Source organism: Drosophila tropicalis, unplaced genomic scaffold (assembly GCF_018151085.1).
Source record: "Drosophila tropicalis isolate 14030-0801.00 unplaced genomic scaffold, ASM1815108v1 contig_4, whole genome shotgun sequence".
In the NCBI taxonomy this organism is placed as follows: domain Eukaryota; kingdom Metazoa; phylum Arthropoda; class Insecta; order Diptera; family Drosophilidae; genus Drosophila; species Drosophila tropicalis.
The window spans coordinates 2,043,887-2,060,485 of NW_027172862.1; the positions used below are offsets into that span (position 1 = coordinate 2,043,887).

The 16,599-nt window shown below is 35.1% G+C and overlaps 1 protein-coding gene across 1 annotated transcript in view; it reads left to right on the forward strand.

Annotated features, from left to right (window-relative positions):
* The window catches only part of Drak (Death-associated protein kinase related), a 55,245-nt gene that overhangs the window by 10,993 nt on the left and 27,653 nt on the right, over positions 1-16,599 (forward strand).

Here is a 16,599-nt window from a genome sequence, read left to right on the forward strand (position 1 = left end):
TAATAACTAAAAACTAAAAGAAACAATATGAAAGTCATTTTCATATTGCCAATTATTTGGCATTAGTTTGAGGGTTAAGGGTAAATTGAAGTCGTTTTTGGTTTTGTTTCTTTGTTGGGGCTTCACTTTGGCAAGTAACCTTCATATTTATATCTTGGTTCTTTTTCAAGTGCTTTCTTTACAACACACACACACACAGACACACATTTCCAGACACTCATAGAAATTCTGAATGGCAATGGCAAAAGCTATTCAATTTGGCATTGCCATTTGCTTGTTTTTTTCTCTCTCTCTGTTTTTGTCAACTTTGTGGCGGTCAATTCGGGATTTGCGAAAGCTTTTGTTTACTATTATTTGTTCGCTGTGTGTGTGTGAGTGTCTCGGTTTGAATTCTGTTTTGTGCTAACAAGTATTTCATTTTTTGTTTTTACAGTTTCCCTATTTCGCATTTCCAATTTGTAATTAATTTAACGGGGAAAAGCTGAAAGCGAACATTTTTTTGCCGCCGTTTAGTGGCGTTGGATGCGTCATCAGCCACCAACAGCCAAACCAACTCTCAGCTAAGCTTATTGATCTTGGTATCTCGATTTAATTATATGGCTTGCGATCGATCGAAACGGTCGGACAATCGAACGATCGGCCGGCCGATCAATCGATCGAGTCCGCCTCATTGTCACCTTTGTGCCTTCCGCCTGTTTGCCTAGCCAACTGTCTGACTGTCTCACTGACTGACTAACTGACCAATTTTGGTATTGATCGAACTTTCTGTTTGGCTCATTAAATTTGAAATTGAAATTGAGTTTGGGGCGGCGATGTGTGAGCAAGAAGAGGCGGGGCGGGTGTATTGCGATTTTCATTTAATGTCATCTGGTTGATTGATCGATTAATCGCTTGATTATAAACAAAAATTATACAAATATGGCAATGTCATATATGTATATAAAAACGTCTGATAAGAGAATTATATATATGTAAATATATTATATCATTGAGCCCTTAGCTCAAGTGATGTTCAAAGTTCACTTCAAACTAATGTGACAACACGAAAACAACAAGGTTGAAAGTCGTCTCAAAAATGCTCTTAATTATTCACAAAACAAATTAACTATATCGAGAAGTGAAAAATATTATGTGTATGTACGTACATACTTAGGTATTAGTTGCATCACTTAATGTTGGATTAAATTGCATCATTTTTCAACATTTCATTAATTGTTCGTTCGATAACAGTTTTTATATCCATTTCTTTAAACTTTCTTCTCTAAGGCTCTATGTTTTTCTCAAACTAATTTAATTTGCTTCTATTAGTCTTGAATTGCTCATGAGTGAAGGAACAAAAAAAGACCAAAGAACCACCAACTAGAAAATAGTGAGTTGATTAACTTTGAAAAATCAATGTAATGTTTACCCAACAGCATTCTACATATAAGTACTTTTATAAAAAAAAACCAAATAAACACATTTGGTACGTTTTCTAGAGTATTCGTAATCAAAAGATTATTTCAGAGACTAAAAGATTGCCACACATTTTTCTACAAACTCTTTCTCCTTCTCTCTCTCTCTCTCTCTATCTGTCTCTGTGTTTGTATCTGTCTCTTAATAATGTTGACGAAAATTTCTGCAACTCCACCTTACCGCAATTTACCGTTGCATCAGCAAATGAAATTGTCTAATTGCCGCAGTAGCAGCAAAAACAGCAACAACCTGGACATGGCCCATGCGGCGTATGCGCAACATTTTGCCCAAGCAATGAAAAAACATTTTACGTGATTTGCATGAACAATTGCCAAAAAAAACAAAAAAACCGAAAAAACCAAATGGAAAAAAAAGCTTAAAAATTCGTAACGCGTAACGTGAATCGCTTGGTCACTCTAGCCAAATGTGCCCAGAGGGAGGACGGAGGAGTTGTCTGAGAAGAAGGCGGCGGAAGGGATGGGTAGTTTCGGGGGTATTTTGCCCCCATATTTGGTTGGTACATGTAAAAGCCACGGCTTGAATCTTGTAGCTGTTGTTTTGCTGCAGAGGTAAATAAACTTCTTATTGCTTTTGGTCCGTGTTTTCCTCGCTCTTCTCTCCCTCAACTCTTTTTCTTCTTCGTTTGTTCTTATGACTTGTTTTGTTATAATTTTCGTATGTTTATGTTAATTTGTCGTTCACAAATGTGTTTCTCCTCCCCACCCCTTTTTGGAGGGGGGGGACGAGAACTGGCAAAACGTGACATTGTTTTTGTAGTTGTTTCGCTGACAGCTTTAACCCATGTTGACCCCCGACTGTCTCTTCGTACTCTGTTCATTCCTTGCAACAAAAGCAAACTATACAAAAACGGAATGGAAAACTTTTGAAACTTTTACAAATCAATCATTCGATTCGAGAATAATTTGGGATAATGTGTCCCCCCCCCCACCCTTATTTTGTTGCCTATCTTGGAAGATTCATTTACATTTAATGAGATAGGGTAAATAAATTTGCCACTCACTGTGGAAGAATTCATTCAATCTACACTCTTCCACCAACCTTCCACCACCGACACGCCCCTTTAGCCCTTGTGGTGTCGATCGTTTATCGAATCGAATTGTGTTAACTTAAATGTCGCATAAAATTAATCAAGAATTATATTTGTTGCAATTGCTCTTACTGTTCCTGTTGTTTCTATTGTTGATGTAATTGCTTTAATTGTTATTCAAGAAATGCGCCGATTTGCCTCCCTTTACATCTCCTCCCCTTCATATACATCTCTCCTCCTTTCCATTTCCGTTTAGCTTTTGCATCTTTCCCAATGTGTTAGAATTGTGCGATTGCAATTTACGATTGCATTTAATAATGGGACCGGTATGGATGATGGGGCAAAAGAGGAGAGCAGTAGGGAAAATAGGATCGGGATATATGAATATATATACACACATATATACATATGTATGTATATGTGTGTGTCTGGTGTGTATGTATGGTAGAAGGTTAAATGGCAAAAAGTTTCCGTTTAAAGCTGATGAATTCATAAATTCTTTGATCATTTCTTGGAAATTCTGCGAATCAAGGGAAATCGGAATAGAAGACAAACCACAAAAACGACAGAGAGGGTGGTCAGAGGCATATAAAGAGGGAGGGAGAGGTGGTGAGACGAAAGGAAACTAAAAGAATACGAAGGAATGCCAGGAAAAAGCAAATCAAATCAAATGGGCGAAACTCTGGAATGCGGCTTAACGATCGAAAACCAAAACCAACTCGAGATCATCTTCCCAACAAAGGCAACAAAAACTTCATCATCATCATCATCAGAAGATGATGCTGTTTCTGGTGCTGCTGTCAAGGTCGTTTGTAGAGCCTTGAAATATATTGTATAAGCAAAAAAAGCTGGAACAACTCGGTATGCAAACTGGTCAACGAGAGGGGGAACGAGAGAGCTGATTGGTAGAGATTCAGTCAAGCAACTTTGACTATCTTTATTTCTCTCTTTCTATCTGTATCTGTTTTGTCTTATCCCTCTATTATACTTTATGACTATACATATTTACATAGGTAAATCTAAGTATGACCCGTAGAAGTTGTTTGCTGATTTATGATTGTATTTGAACTATGTTCAAATTTAAGATTTGCTTTTAAATTGTTGGCATTTATCTAAGGTTACTCAGGACGATAATAAAATGCCAACTTTTAACTGATTTTGTTTTTGAATTATAGTCAAGCTTTTACGAAAAAAATGACTTTTAAACGAATGTGGTTTTTAGTCTGATATAGGTTTATTGATGTGCGACCAGTGTTTCCTCTCCCTCCTCCCTTACATATAAATAATTAGCGCCGCATCATCAGCATGATGATGATCATTCCCAGCAGCAGAAACAAATGTTTCACAGTCTGTCTTGGTAAATCACTTGTGAAATCCCTTCAACTGACAAATGACTCGTTGTGTTCCCTCCGTTCGTTCGTTCGTTTCGGCTGGTTATCTTCTTCTTCTACATCGTCTTCTTCTTACTTACTACTCTTTACATAATTTGCACGCTTCATAAGATTTGCGCATTTTGTTTAATATTTTTGTTGTTATTTTTGGGTTCATGAACTGCCTGCCAAACAAACCAAAATGCGTATGTCTGTACCTTAATTTACCTGGCTTCTTTTTTTTTTTTTTTTTTTTTTTGAAAAACGCATCTACAAAGCAAATAAAGAACAACCAGAAACTTAGCAATCAGTTCAATGTACACATTAGCCAAAATGAATGTAAAAAGCTCCCAACACAAAAACCAAGCCAAATAATTATCACACATGTATGTATGTATGTATGTGTATATACATATGAATGTACCTGATTTATAAAGGATGATGAAAGAAAATCCTGATAGATACATGTACATATGTACATATACATACATACATAGGTATGTATCGTTGGAATTGCTTATTTTGGAAAACAATTTCATCACATTCATCACATCATTATTCATTATCCTTTGTTAATAGGCGTAGAAGGTCTCTTCTTTTGTTTAATTTTCGACAACAAAAACAAAAAAAAATGTTTTTAAAAGCTAATTAACAAATGGAGAAGGTGAGAGGGGGAAGAAAAAAGGGAATGAAGGCTGCTGTTAATTTGTTTTTAATTATTGAAATTTATTGATTTTTAATTTGTGCTGTTGCCTAGCCTTTTTTTTAGTGCCTTGAACTCACATTAAAGCGAATATATGGCTAAGGATTTCAAGTCATGGCCAAGCCAAGAACAAAACACACACAAAAAAAGATACTGAAATAACCTCCCACCTCTCTCTTTCTCACTCTATATCTATTTTCCAGAAATATGTACATATACATAAAGTTATATTTCTGTGCAGGAGATTTATAAATAGCTTACCAAAATAGAATTTAAAACATAAACCACATGGACAGCTTTTAAGTTGAAGTCAATTGGGATAACCTTTCCCTTATATATAAGATTCTATATATTCATATGCAATTTTGTTATATTTTAAACGTTAACCTAGCATTTCCTTCGATTGGGCTAAGTTTTCTGCATAAAAATATTATATCAATACATTGAATTAACAATTTTTTTTTGTTCTCTATTCTTACAGGTAAATATAACTACTTCTGATGGATAAGACGGACTTTCTAATAATTAAAGACATGAATAAGTGGACCTTAAAAAACTTTATTCAGTCGAGTTCTCTAAGTATGTTTGAATAATATTATAATAATGATCTATCGTCCAATGAAGTCAAAATGACAACAACGACAAGTCAAAAAATTAAGGGAAAAAAGGCCTTCTCTTCTTTAAGAACAACTTTTAATGGAGGGGGGTAACTCCAAATGTATGTATGTACGTTCAGGTTTAAAGCATACTAAACTTGCTCGAAGCCCAGGCCCTTGCATAATTTGTGCCTCATTTCATTGTACAACCTGTAAAAACCAACAACATGCAAAGTCAGTCAACAGCAGCTGGGCCTTGGGAGAGCTCAAAGATCAGAAGCATGAAAAGATGATGAACAAGTTCTAAAGAACATGAAGAAAATGGAGAAAATGATGATGATCAAAAAGAAGAAGAGGAAGAAGTGAAGGAACCAGAAGAAAGGAAGGAAAGTCAGTTCAGTTGGTCGGTTTGTTCGTTCGTTTGTTCGTTCTTTCGTTTGTTTGTTACTTGGTTGAGTTGAGTTGAGTTGAGTTGAATTGGTGGGAAGTCAAGGCACTTTAAAGCACTTTGAACTTTTACGTGTATATAGAGGAGAATGATTATTACTTGGCTAGAAGAGAGAGGGAGTTGGAAATGGGTGGAGAGGGCGAGGCGCATGTATGTAACTAGAAGTTGGGAAAGACAAATTGTGAGTCAACAACAACAAGCAAAGCAACCAGCCAACCCAGTTAGTTAATGAATAGGAAAATACTGACTTAAAGACGACAGACTTGACAGACAGAAAGACAAATAAATAAGTAAATAAGGTAGAAAGCAAACGGTAAAATAGAATAGAAATAACAAAAAGAAAACAAAATAATAAAAAAGAACACTAACTAACACTACCAACAACATAAACAACTATTGCACAATTCAAGTATACGACAATCGATAATGATGATCAGTTTAGGGCATTATCAATCCATCCATCCATCTATCTATCTATCTATCTATCTATCTATCTATTTACCCATCTATCTATCGTTCGACTTCGTAATGTAATTTCTTTTAACCTTAACATTGCTGATTGATTTCCAGTCCAGAGAGTCAGTCCAATGACTTATTGTCAAGTCATGCAGAACGGAATACCGGAACCTCTTCTATATAACTGTCAAGATGGATGTTTTTTAGGCAATTTGTAATGGTAAAGGGCGGAGGGAGCGGTAGGAAGCAGGGGGAGGGAAAAATACTACTCAACAAACCAATAATAACAACAACATAAGCACAGCAAGCAAAAAGTTCAATGTCAAGATTTTCGATGGAAAAGTTTATTGAACTGACAAGCTTAGCTTCTTTAGAGCTTGCTTCTCCTCCCCTCCCTCCATCTCTTCTACTCTTTGGCTGTAAAAGCCAACAACAACAATAATAAAAATAAAAAAGAAAAACGTACCGAAAATGATGTCAACAGTCTTAAAATTTGACAAAAAAAAAAAAAAAATTAATTTCGACTGTAAAATTAATCGATGAAAACTTTTCAAAATCTGAATATGTATCCTGAACATAACCTTGACTTTGCCTATTAATAATTGGTCTGCAAAGAGTTTGAACTTCATCTAACTACTAGACAATGCAAAAGCTTATACATACATAAATAGATATGCTCTATGCCAAAGGGTATAACACAGAGACCAAGCAAAATGCTTATCAATGAAGTCTCATCTAAAGCTTCAGTTGATTGAATCGCACTATTCTACAATATATATGTATATACAAACATACATATGACGGCAATAATTAAATGTTTTTTTTTTTTGTGTTTTTGTGTTTTCGAGAACGTAATTAATGCGAACTATGAACGCGAACGAGTTTCCAAAAGGCAAAAAGTCACAAAACAGATCACAGAATGTACATACACATGTACATACAAATGTATGTATATTATAATAGCTGGTGGAAAGATAGAGATAAAGAGACGACCAACACACACACACACACACACACTGATGTACAAATAGAGAACTTAAACTCAAAAAATATATAGAAATTTATAAATCAAGAACCCACAGAAATTCAAATTCAAATTTGAAATTAAAAACTTCTTGGAAAACATTGAAAGCAAAACAAACATTGAAATTTAATGCTTTAATTCTATTCAAACGACTTTCAAATACACTCTCACTACTCAGCCCAAAAAGAACAAAATCAAACCTTCAAAATATATACATATTTAGTTGACTTTTCATTTACCCTTTTAGACCATATAATTGTTATAGGGTAACAAAATGATTTCTTTATATGTTTTATATGTTTATTTTATATACGTATACACACATATGTATGTACATTTAGTTATTTTTTTTAATGCCAACTCAGCAAATACTCTGAGCCAGTTTCAGGTTTTAACTGACTGAGAAAGACACAGACAGCTAGAAGAGACAAAGCGAGATGGAATGAGAATTGTATATTTTGCTTTAAAGTCTCTAAGTCTTGGTCTTGGTTGGCAGCTTTGCTGGTGGCTTTAGCTTGAAAACGACCTTTGCAAGTATTTTATACATATACAAACATACATACATACAAATATTTTGTATATATGTACATATGTACAAGTGTGTGTATACATTTTCAGTGCTTGGCTTTCGCGGGCTAGTTTTGCTGTATTCACCCAAAAGTGGGCGGCATGTGGGAAATATGCAAATAATATATAGCTGAAAAAAAAAAAACAAGAAACAAAGCTGCAACCAGACACAATTAAGCCAAAACAAAACTCAAACTCTTACATAAATCAATAGAAAATTTTTGCAAAATTGTGGCAAATTAATGTTTATTTATTTGTTATACTAGACACAACTTCCGCCATGAACCTAACTGAATAATACATCAGATGGGACTTCTTGGGATACTTTTGAATTTACACAGTTCAGATTTTGAATATTACTCCAGTTGTTCACCAATTATCACGATGTTTAGTTAATAAAACAACTAAATAATGAAGCTCTTGAATTGAAGAAAAGTTGTTCATATATATTTACAATGCATACGGCATATGGTGTGTATATGTGTATGTATGTATGTATATATAGCCAACTACTTATGCTCCTTTGCATCCGGCTCGTCATCGTGATTCGTGATCGTGATCGTCATCATCCAAAACTGTCACATTAACTTTGATGAGCTGCAGACCGACCAACCAAGAGACCATCCAACCAAACGACCAACCAATATACACCAGAGACCGGCTCGGCCCGGTCGAGGCTCAGAGTCGTCGCCGTCTTAGCCAGCAGCCGCCGTCGCAGCGGTTGCCGCCAACCGAAAGTCAGCTCAAGAGGCAAACGGCAAAGGCAGACAGAGGCGGCATTTGAAAAGTGCAGAAATGCGGCAAGCGAAAACTGAAAAGAAGAAATTTTTATTTTTAACTTTCACCGGGGCGACAAACCCAGCGGCAAGAAAAAAAAAAAAAAATAAATAAACAACAACAGCAGCAGCAGCAATAAAAAAGATGCTTACAGCATTTAGAAGTCATCAGGCAAGAAAGAAAGAAAGAAAGAAAAAAAAAACACAAAATTGATGATGTTATTTTTTCTTCTAAGCAATAAAAGAATCAAATTGTGGCAAGTGATTGTGATTGTGATTGCTGCTGAAAGAAAGTTTTGTCATGGTCGCCATTAGTACATACATACATATGTACATACATCAGTACATCAATAAATACATATGTATGTATGTACATGCGAATGCGTTAAGGAAATCCAATACGGTCCCAAAGAAGAGCTTGAGTTGAAGTGAAGGTTTTTCCACTATGGCAATGAACTTTCTGTCCGACTTTAATGTAGCTATAAAGCTGATCTTTAGTTTTTCTTTCTCTTAGAACTCAAATTATTTGAAGTATATAATAAATATGTATTGATTAGATAGAGATCCTTTAAAAACAAAAGGTTTTAGTTATCATGCCTCGACACTCGTCCAAAGACCAAAGTTAAGGCCATCCTTTAGTGAAAACGGGCAAAGGAGAAATGCATGATATGAAAATGTTTTGTTATTTTTGGCACTGTTATCATCTTGACTGTGATGATGACCTCGTTTTGCCCTACTTCATTCACATTCATCTATAGCCTCTCCATAGCAAAGTCTACCTACCAACACCTACTATTACTACCAGTATTCACTAACTCACTCACTCCAAGAAATCCACTTCACTCATTCAGTCTTTTTCCACCTCCTTTATCGCTTTGTATTGCTTTTGCCATGGCACACTGACAGATGCCTTAACTTTAGGCCGGCATATATGCATATACATATATACATATAACCATTACCGCCATTAACCAACCGACAAACAACAATAACAACAGAGCCAAGAATTGTACAATAAAGAAAAAAAAAAGAAGAAATATGAAGAAAACAAAACCAACAAAACAAAGTTCGTCTTTATCTTTACCCCTCCAACACCGCCGCCTCCTGCCTTTTCTGCTTGCTTCTTCTTTAACTTTAGTGCATGTAAACAAATTGCATGGCAACACACACATACACACACACACACATAGAGCGAAACAACCACCGACTGACCTTAGCACTCAACACTTAACAACAATAATAACTGGAGATTAGCAAGCGGTTCGTCGTAGGGTGGGGAGGGTAGAGCAAAACGCAGAGAAGAACTTAAGAATTTGTTTAGTTACAATTATATTTCTGTAAGACCTGTAAACCCCACCTCAACAGGGTGTATTGAGTACACGACAGTGGAAACTAAAAATCCTCCAACCTTTAGAATTCAGTTTCTACACGAAGAGAAGAATGGCTATGAAACTCTTCGAAGCAATATTTTTTTCTTTTGGTTTTTGTTTTTGAATTTTTGTGTCTTGTTTTGACGTCAACAAGTTGACGTTTTCGTTATTGTTGTTGCCACACACACACACACACACACACACACACATATGAAATGTTGTAAACAAAAGACCGTTAATTGACATAGAATTTTTTGGTTTATGCCTGAGACCAGCACACGATCGTCTCGCCTTCATGTCTGAGTTTGTCGCTGTTCTCCCCTTGTTATTCTATCCCTCTTTTTCTCTCTATCTCTATCTCTACCTCTACCTCTCTCTCTCTCTCTCTCTCTCTCTCTTTCTCACACACTTATGTCCCAAAATAATTTCCATAAAGTCTAAAGTCAAAGCTCGGTCATATACCTACATAATTTCTTTTGTAAAGCTTAAAACAAAAGCAACACAACCAAAAAAACTTCTCCTTCTATTTCTGCTTCTTGTCATTCCCTCTGTCCTCATTATTTATATAGCATACCACTCCCGCTGTGTTTTGGTTGATCCGGTGAGTCGGTGGGTCGGTTCGTTTACGATGTTTCTAACCTCTATTCAGTTGAGTGTGGCAGGGGAGGGCCCAATGTTGTGGCATGACAATGGACATGTTGTGCATAGACAAATCGACCCAAATTTATGTGAATGAACAGCTGATTGCAGCCAATATATGGATATTGCTGATATTTGTATACCCTGTAAACTGAGAAGAAGACTTTTGATTCAAATTAAAATGTCATAATCAAAAAGGAATGTTAATAAAGGTTGATTAAAAGCTTTTTTGGAATTATAACCTTTAAATAAATTAGAATATTATACAAAATATATTTTTATTTATTATTCTTTTTTTTTTTTTTTGTGGCGCCAGATTGTGATTGATGGTGACCATTACTAAAGAGGGAGGACTATGAGAGGACAGATATTGATATTGCTAATAATTATAATAAAAATTAATAATAATAACAATAAAACAAATACAAATACAACAGCGAACAGCAACCAGCAACAAATCAACCAACTTGAGATGTTGATGTAGCTGCAATTTTATGTAAATGAACTTGAAAATTTATTTTATTGCATGATATTGTATATTATATGTATATGAGTGGAGCTTACTTTTTATCACCCCGCCGTCTCTTAGTCATTATGCAAAAACGCGCAAACAGCGGACGGAGGAAAAAAATCAAATTAACTGAATGAAATAGCCAACACAGGGAACTAGAGGAAGAGAGGGGAGAGAGAGAGAGAGAGAGATGGAAAAATGCAATAAACAAATAAATAAATAAAAATAATAAACAGTCATACGTACACACACATACACAGACATATTCTTACAAGTAGTTTATCCGAATAGTGTGGGTGAAGTATGTGTGTGTGCAAAAGTACTTCAGATTTCCGCTCCATTACTCACTCTCATTTACGTACACACTCACAACTTTGAGACCACCCCACACCGCATGTCTCAAACCGATCGAATCCCCATCAATTATCTAACTGTCAATTGTCTCTTGTAAATGTATCTCATGCCAAAATTTATTATTATAATAATATTGCATTATTAATGATAATCAAAGTAGCATTTGTAATGTTCCGACGATACCGACTCTCCAGATGCCCTATGCACACGAAAATGCCACCAGCAATACATTTTAGATACTCATGACAACTTAATTTTCTGAACTGAAACTCTTTTATCCATTAATGAACCATGCCTACAGGGTATCAAGATCTATTTGCTCTCTTACATAATCAATTTTCCGTACCGCACACTTGGTGAAAGGTTAAAACTAGCAACAAATCGTACAGTTCATTAAACTGTTAAGGAATTCCAAATCTATTGACCTAAAAACGAAACCAAAATGAACCAAAAACCAAACCGAACTCAAAAGAAAAAAAAAAAAACTGACAATTGAATTGTTGTCTAAAGTAAAAGATAGATTTTGCAAATGAGAGAAAAAGATACAAGCAAAAAATCATTAAGCAAACCAACAATGGGACAAGGCAAGGCCAAAACCAGCAGGAAGAAATGTTGCGATGATGAAACGAACCATACACAAATGTCTAACAAAAAATAAATCCACATGTACTTGCTGCAAATGGCACAAGGCCGGCCACAAAGAAACGCCATAAAGTTTATACAAAAAAAAAAAAAAAAAAAAAAAAAAAAAACCCCCAACTAACTAACAACAAAAAAAATTAAGAGTAAAAACCCTAATAAAACAGGCAATTCGATTTCCCAATCGACTAATGATAAACGAATTACTATCAGTAATCAATACAAATTTCGACTGTGAAAGGATAAAGACAACTTCAAAATGTACATATATTGTTATCTCTTGTCTAGTTAACTTTATATCATATCTAAGTTCAAAAACAAGTTTCCATTCAATCATTTATAGCATAATAGCTTAAGGACATTATATTTTTAATGTACATTACATATACACATGGTCGGTAGGAATACTGAGAACAGTGCAAAGTAGAGTATTTGAATTTGAGTTTTGAAACTGACGGATAAATATTTGTCTCAGCCTAATGGCTAAAATATGAACTATTTCTTTTAGATTTTAGATAAATATTATTAATAGAAGACAAACAAATAAAATATGACAAAATCAGCTATTAGTTCGTTTCCTAATCTACAAAAAAATTAACTTTTCTTACCACTTCTTAGGGTTGTTTCAGTTAAAAAGCGCTTTCGTATTATACAATTGCATAGAATCATCTTATTTTCTTATGACTAATAAAGATATTGCATTCTCATATGTAATAGCTTTCAAATATATAATAGTCTCGGTTTAGTGTCAGACGTAGGTACATATTATCACAGACCTGTTTAGGTAACTTTAGATAAGGTTAGTTACGTTTAGATAAGACCCTTATTCAACTAGATAATCAGGCTATTACTTGCTTTAAGTTTTAAGATTCCTTTCTAGGTCATGATTTGATTTCCTTTCCTCAATATGTAACCAAATAATGCAAATACTTATATTATCATTTTGTCAAGTGAACAATATTGATGGATTGAATGAAAGCTTGAATTAGTTAATCCGCTCATCATTTGAGCCCCTCACACTGAATAAGACATTTGTTGATTTCTTTTTGTGTGTCATTTTCAAATGGTATTCTATGTGCAAAATATAGAAGTAAGCAAATGTAATTTCATAATTTGTGATTTGTGTAGTTGCCCCCCAGCATTATTTGAAGTAATTATTACTATTTTTTTTTGTTTTTGTTTCTCTCATTTTGTTCACACTCAATGTGGCCATAAAACACATTGCGTATACGCAGCATGTGCCGCTGTTGTCTCAACATTTTGTTGTTGGTTTTCGTTTTAAACATTTTTTTTTTTTTTGGTTTTATTTTTTGTTAACTTGTTAAACACATTTTGTGGACTACCTTGAACGACCTTGCCGTCGTTTAGGCGCCTGATTTTTTTTTTTTTCGTTTTTTCCAACAAACTTGGTCAAAATGCAGTCTCAGCTAAGTATTTTCTCTCACTGTGTGTGTGTATGGATTTCCGATTTTGATACGCTTCGATTTCGTCGCCTTTTTTAGGCGTTTTTGTTTGTGCATTTGTGAGTGTTAAATTTTACATTTGGTTACGCTTTAAATTAGTGTGTGTGTGTGCGAGTGTGTGTGTGTGTGTGTGTGTAGGCTGATCTTTGGCCAGCAGCTATGATGATCATGACGATGATGATGATGATGAGTGTCATCATTGACACTAACCACAGCCACAGTCAACTGGACAGAAGTGGAGAAAAGAAATCGCCAGACAGTCGCCGCCTACAGATCGTGTCTTGAGTTTAAAGCTTTAACTCATTCAAAATAAAAAAAAAAAGATTAACAAAAAAATTAAATGGCATCGGTGACCAAAAACCCAAGCCTCTATCTACCTATCAGCCTACACCTGTCCTTGCCATGTCACACTTACAAGCTTCAATTTGACTGAGAGATTCCAAGCGATGACTCTTTGACTCACTCTCTCTCTCTCTCTTCTGTCATGTTGTCTTTTCAATTGGTGAAACTTTCCAACTAGTCAAAATCTTTAGAATTTTTTTTCAAGATTTTTATTGTTTCAATAATACAAAAAAAAAAAAAACACAAACACAAACTGAAAAAAAATTATTAAAGAGGTGTCTCTAACGGTCTTATGTAGACCCAGTTTCATATTGAACAGCAACTTTCAATGCCAAAATAAATATAAAAAAACACACATATAAAAAAACACCAACAAAAATTTAGTGTAACCGTTACACAGAGAGATTTCTATGCCAAACACGCGCGTTTGCTTAAAAAAGAAGAAAACAAAAAATAAACTATGGAACACTTTCAATTGAAATGCAATGATAAAACCCATAAACAAACCAAGCAACCAAACACCCCATCCAACATATGCCCTTGAACTTGAGGGTTTTTGTTTTTTTTTTTTTTTTTTTTTTTGTATGTGAATTCTGAAATTTGAGATTTTGGCACGAAGAGCGGTGGAGGAGATGGCGATGATCGTGACAAACTATTTGGCAACAATCAGCAACTGTCTCAAAATTACACTTTATGGCTTATGGAGCGAACGTATGTACGTTTTAATTTGGCAATCAAAATTGGCACTCTGCTTGGCCCGCAAAACAAAAGTCAAACATTACAAAAAACCAAGAAAAAGAAGGCAAAAAACGAACAAGAAACACATACATACATTCGTATAATGAAGTAAGTAAGTTGTCTAGTCGACTTCGGTATACCATGCAACAACTAAAGTTACTATTTCATATACTTGAAATCAATTAGCAGCATTTTTTTTGTTTGTCTAGCGCCGCCAACGTCCAACGGCAAACTCCGCCTCTTTGGTTCACATAGTGAAAGGCGTTTATACCCATAACTACTCTATTTTTTACGTGATTTTTATAAAATTTGGTACATCGATAGATAGCTTTAACATATATGAGTGTATTAAATTTGATTGGAATCAAATAAAAAAAAATATACAATTCGATATAAGAAAACTAAATTCCATGGTGCTACATCTGACATTTTTGAAGAGAGACTTACATTTTCTTAGATTTGCTCGTTGATTGTGAATACTTTTTGGGTAGAAAATGCTTTCTTCAGCTTGTAGCGACTCTAATATATCATTTCAGCCTAGAGGTGCATGGTATATAAAGTGTTAAAATGCCCGCTAAAAGTCGCACTCACAAAGTCTTAATATATTTATTAGTTCCTGCTGCATATTAGTTAAAGTCAACATGTGTAAAAGAATTATTGTGTGTTGGGAACTTTTTGGTTAAGAGTCAGACGGAAAACATCTTAAGCTTTCCTCGCATAAGACAATTTTCCTTAAATATCTCTAGGTACTTGGAATTTTACTTAAAATGGATAGATTTTTAAGAAATAGTAGTAATATAAAAATTATCAACTAAAGATGAATATTTAGATACATATTTTGATTAAGAACATTGCAAGGGTATACAAGTGTCGAGTATTAGCAGGATGCTGTTGTCTATATGATTAAAGTAATGATTACTAAGTATATATATGATGGTTGATCGTTTTTGTTCTGTTTTGTTCACAGCTGGCTATCAGCTAATATGGTTATATGGAAGACCAAACCAAACCAAACCAAACCAAAACCAAACCAAAGTGAACCAAACCAAAATTCATTTCAACTCTCAACACCTATGCGAATATTAGATTATTAACGTGTCTTTGTTAGTTTTAATTAGCATAATTTGCATGCAAATGTTAAATAGAATGAGACGTCATATGAATACTGAATTGATCATAGAAGCAAGAGAGATAGACAACAACAAACAGAATGATGATGGAAATGGCAGAGAAAGAGAGAGAGAGAGAGAGAACAGAAGGAGGAAGACGCATGGGGTAAGGGGGGGGATATTGACTATACACAATTGTGAAATGTGTCGAGTGGTTTTGAAGTTTGATTTGACAGCTGGAGACGACTTATAAGCTGCTCTCAGGCGTGTTCCCAGTGTCAAATTAACCGCCATTAAAACCAGATTGCCTGACTGCCAAAGGTGGTAAGAGAGAAAGATATAGAGAGAGACAGGTGGTTGTTGGCATCAGGAGAAGGGGCGGGCAAATACACTAATAACATTAATAAGCGAGCAATCAAATGAATAAATTGTGAAACAATAAATGTATTTAAAAAAAAAAACGTTGGAAATGAAATTGAAATTGTAATTTCCATTCTTGTAAACGTAAACGTTTGGTTTTGTTATTGTTTTTGTATTTTTGGCGCGTCTTCAAGCCGCACCACCCGCACAAAATGATCGCACGCGGCAAACGCCATCAAAGACGACGACGACGACGACGGCGACGACGTCAAAAAAGATTCCAAAATGGAGATAGAGCTGCTGCCACCACATACAAGGCAGGGAGACTTTGCCTTTTCCGTGTTTTGCTGCTGCGTTGCCCCCGCCACCAAAACTGGGCAACAAAATTGGCGCCGCTGAAAACAACAACAACATGAACGATCTAGCGACAAAAATCGCTTCTATGATGATTGCAGGCGGGCGACGGGGGTGAACGTTGTTTGGTTGCAACGTCAAACTTCAATTAGCTTGGCTGCTATTTTTTTTCTGTTTTGCTGCTCATAAACTTAAATGCTCAATAAATTGTAATCCACCCCTCGCTCACAACAACAACCCTGTTGGCCCCATCCCACCGCTCCCCACTCTCCCCTAA